General features: G+C 42.4%; 1 long non-coding RNA gene across 1 annotated transcript; it reads right to left on the bottom strand.

Moving 5' to 3' along the window:
- Nucleotides 1–93: 93 nt before the first annotated feature.
- On the bottom strand, nucleotides 94–2,807 carry LOC119745868. The gene is made up of 3 exons (XR_005273672.1): nucleotides 2,766–2,807; nucleotides 1,762–1,885; nucleotides 94–279 (listed from the first exon to the last, which is right to left on the bottom strand). It is a non-coding gene; the product is annotated as an uncharacterized LOC119745868 (long non-coding RNA).
- Nucleotides 2,808–4,713: the final 1,906 nt, after the last annotated feature.

Raw genomic sequence — 4,713 nt, 5'->3', positions numbered from 1 at the left:
TCATTATCGAGATGGGGCCTAAACGGTGGATATTCGTAGGTCCAACCGTGAATGTGTGACTGGGGCCTTAGACTATGACATACCTTGATCTTATTGCTGAGAGTCTGCATCTCAGTGGACAGTGTCTGCACCTTGTTGTGTAGCTCCTGGGTGGAGTCCCTGGTGGGTCTGTAGTTGGCATACTTCTCGTGTACGGCGTGGTAGATTTCACCCTTGATCTCATCAATGTGAGTTGATAATTTGCCGATGCGCGTCCCCAGGTCTTCTTTTCCAACAGATCTGCGAAAAAAATTACAAAATATTGGGTGAGTAAAAAAAAAACGAAACCCAAATGGCAGGACCAATTTTCGAATGAAGTTTTGTCTGTAGCACTTTTAAACTCTAGGATATAAAAACCCAATCAATAAGCTTGCGGATTTGTGACGGTTAATACGGAGGTAGGCCTTGTCCACTAGTTACCTGTAGCTTGAGTAACTCCAGCTCTAATGCCTATTGCATTAGATCTGGAGTCACAACTACGTTAAAAGCACCGGGTCGTAAGAGTCCCGAAATCCCGGACTCTGTATCCCCAGTACATTACAAAAACGGTCCATTTTCCCTAGATATTATCCCGACCCAGATTCCATAATTCATACCTCATACGATGCAACAGACATTCACGAAGCTAGTAATCAACTTCAAACAGAACAATGAAGACTAAAAAATGAAATTTTTTGACGATTTTGGTGGCGATTCTCGAGAAACCATGAGAAAACGTCGAGCAACACTATTCTGCCGACTGCCGTTGACCAAAAAATAACACAACATTGGCAAATAAAAACATCAGATTCACCTCAAAACAGCCTCCAAATTACTAGATACGCCACTTGAGGTACAAGGAGAGATCGATGATTAAAATCAAGGTACTAAAGTTTGCTTACGAGTCGGATGAAAAGTGAAATTTCCCGTTCAATTCTGAGAGCTCCCCTCGCGATCGATCATTAAATTTCCGACTCTTGTTTGAACGACGCAATGTAACCGTACGTCCCAGCGTTCATTCAGTGGTCTCAGCGCGATCCTGGTAACGAGCGCAATGCATCGATTATGATAATGAGTAGACTGGATCTCGTTTGTACAAGTGCATTTCGAATGATGATGTGGAGTCGGGAACTAGCTTGAACTAGTTTCCGCTGATAGCAGCTCTAGTTCCCGACTCCGTATCTCAGTTCCAATGCACTTGTCTGTACAAACGAGATCCAGTCTGCCATTATCATAATCGCCGGCCCAACGCGACGGCCACTGGATCGGAGCACGCCTCTGTGCATTGAGTATGCCCGTGCCGTGCCCGGAACTGGTCCTGCCACAGATTTATGCAACTTTTTCCACTCCACGTGTATACATTTCCATTGAGTTGAGCTGTCTCAACGGTCGAGTTGTCCGAGTCGAGTTGTCAAACCGGGGGACTTGTCTCAAGGGTCGAGCTGTCTCAACAGTCGACTTGTCCCGAGTTGAGTTGTCTCAACGGTCGACTTGTCTGACATTCGACTCCAGCTCTAATGCGATAGGCATTAGAGCTGAAGTAACTCAAGCTAAGTTAGATCATGGGACTATGTCTTTGCCAATTACCCCTAGAACTTAGCTTGAGTAACTCCAGCTGACATGCTCATAATATTCATTCACATGTAACGCTGGAGTGTGGTAGCAAGAGACCCCAAAAAAATGGCCTTTCAAAAACATTTCATTTTCACCTCTAATATCCCACCTCAGATTTCATTTACATACCTCGTAGATTCAGCAGTCATTCACAGAGCCTAATGATCGACTTGAAACAGACCACACAAAAAAACTGTCTGGTGAGGTCAGGAAGATCACTGGTGGAGCTGTTGAGCTGGGAACTGATGTCTTCCTGAATACCAACAAAAAATAAAGATACCAAATTGACTTCTTTTGACAATAAAACATCTTAACCAGTTTGCATCAGAGGACGTGATAAGACGCACTGGCTGTTTTTATGCACAGGCACGGCTGATGGATTTTCTAGGGTTAAAAGGTCAAAATTGCCTCCACTCACCTCCGGGTAACATTCTGCTTTTGCACACACACATGTCTGTGAAGTCACACAGGCCAGACTGTGTGTTGATCTTGAATTGGCCGTTGTGCATGGCCAATTGTTTGACAATTTACGTTCCAGTGGACACCTCAAAGTATTGAACCATATGAGGTTTCGGCACAAAGTGGGACGCTTGGGTAAAAAGAACCCCTATGCCAAATATCAGGCCAAAATATTTCCATGAAAAAAATGCATCATTTTACCAACTTGCTGTGCTCACATTTGTATGGCCCTTAGCACAGAGATTACTCCAGTGTGTGGCCATAGAATAAGCTAGGTTTTTACCAACGGTGCAATAAGTGATAACCACAGACACCAATGCCTATCTCATCAGACAGCCCCACATACCTAGTCTAGGGGCTAGACGTTATTATGGTTTGATACGCGACAACCCCCGCAGTGATAACCCCCGCAAGAGGGAGCTCTCACTCACGACCAACCAATATCACCCACCATCAAAACTTTCTACATGCAGTTTACCATTACTTTTATATAGACATGAGGCTAGGATATTTCCAGGTTTTAGTGAAATTCATCCAATTGCCTTTAAATTCTGTTATACAAAATTACATAAAGACCCTGAGAAATCTTCACCATGGAAAACATTATGAACTCTTAACAGAGCACAAACTGTATTATCATTATCGAGAGTTGAATGCTTAGAGAGCAAACTCACCACAAATCCAAAATGTCTTGGGAGGTTTTGGATCTCAATCTTGAAGATCTCTGAGGTGAAGTGCTGTTGTGTCCGATAGTGATAAGGATCCGTTATGGCAGCGCCAGTCACCGGTACGTCAGAGGTGCTGGTGGAATGGTTATCTTGTGGGTCAAGACCTGATGGACAAAAACAAACAAATTAAAAAACCAACTCCAATCAGAGAAAATAAATTTACTTTGATTTTTTTTAAGCATGAGATATTTGTAAGTTTAATTATGAGTTTTCAAGTGAGACACTGCACAACAAAATCAGTTCACACTGACAAACAGATTAATGAATTGCAAATTTTGAATAAGAAACATCCCAAAGTTGAATACTGTTAATATAGATGTACAACAATTGTACACAGTACCTGAAAAAAAATTAATGCTTTAAAATATGAATCTCTTTGTAAAGTTAGAGATAAACCTATAAATATCTTAATTTGGACGGTTCCCAAAAATGACCAATTTCTACAAGCTGTAAGTAATGTGCGTAATTCAAAACTGCCAAGCACAAATAATGCTATGTACTATCACCATTATGGTATTTGAACTAGTATGCTTTTCTGATACTTGATACTTTATTGATGCCTCATAATATTTTGATATTTTTATTTGCCTTTTTTAATGGGCTTTGTATTAATCAACAAAAGAATGAATCAAATTAGGTTTCGCCCTGCACCAACGTATAAACACTGTATACTCAGTGTGGTACCTCCCGAGTGAAAGTTGGAAAAAAATCACTGGGGTGGGACTCAAACCCACAACCTCCTGCTTTCTAGTGCAGACATCTTACCACTGGACCACCGAGCTGGTTGGTTCAAATCTGATGTACATAGCAGCGGGTACTGCATTAACTATTCATAAGATGGATAGTCGGTGAAGGGCAAAACCCAATTTGATTTACATCACCCCGACGCAAAATTCCATCTTAAGCCGTGTCCGCACTGGACTTTTTTTTGGAAGGTTTTACCCGAGACGATGGTAAAATGAGAAATGGTCAAATGTGACCACTGTCCGCACTTGGACTTTCGACACGGGAAATTTTACCCAGACCGCGTGGGAGAAGTGACCGAGCTGTCACAGTCACGTGCACATGAAATAAAATTCCGATCACATTTTTTTCAGCCCCCGATACGCACAGTATAATATTACACACACCATTAAAATGCACAATATAATCGTAACATACGATGTTATTTCATCTTGACACGATAAATCTTGACCAAAATGCCTACTATTCTGACGCATTTGTGATGGACGACATCGAAGCCATGCGGCAGCAGTTCCATCGGTAATCGCTGGTTCCCACCGCATGCTAACAGAATCAAAGCTATGATGTAGGACCGGAACCAGGGACTGCGGCCTACGTACATGTACGGTGCCATGCAGACTACACGGCGTAACAGGACGAATTTGGATCGTAGAAAATACAAAACAAACATTGGTGGAAAAAAAGGAATAACTGCAAAGTATTTCCCAGAACGTGATCTTGATATTTTCTGTGAATGTATTCTCCGTTAAAATATATTTATAACAAGATTTTACCGCTCGGACTTGACACACCGCAGCGTACGTGTTTCCACAAAATGTTCGGCCACATCACGTGTGGGATCGTGCGGTCTCTGTATGCATGATACTAGCGCTCGGGCCTAATGTCACTTTCCTGAGCCGCTTTTACCGACTCGCACTGTCCGCACTGGACTTATCGTCTCAGGAAAAGTGACCTGGTCAATTTTCCTGGGCGCATGGTCAGTTTTCCTGGGCAGCAGTTGGCCAGTAAAAGTAACCGCTGGACTCAGGAAAAGTAACCGAGAGAAAAAAGTCATAGGCTGTCCGCATTGGACTTAAAATGGGAAAAGTACCAATAGTCTCGGTAAGTTTGACCAAAAAAGTCCAGTGCGTACAGGGCTTTATAAAAGAAT

This window comes from Patiria miniata, unplaced genomic scaffold (genome assembly GCF_015706575.1).
Source record: "Patiria miniata isolate m_02_andy unplaced genomic scaffold, ASM1570657v1 HiC_scaffold_7, whole genome shotgun sequence".
Taxonomy (NCBI): Eukaryota; Metazoa; Echinodermata; class Asteroidea; order Valvatida; family Asterinidae; genus Patiria; species Patiria miniata.
Note: the sequence above shows the minus strand (reverse complement) of the source record. Positions and strands in the feature narration are given on the sequence as shown.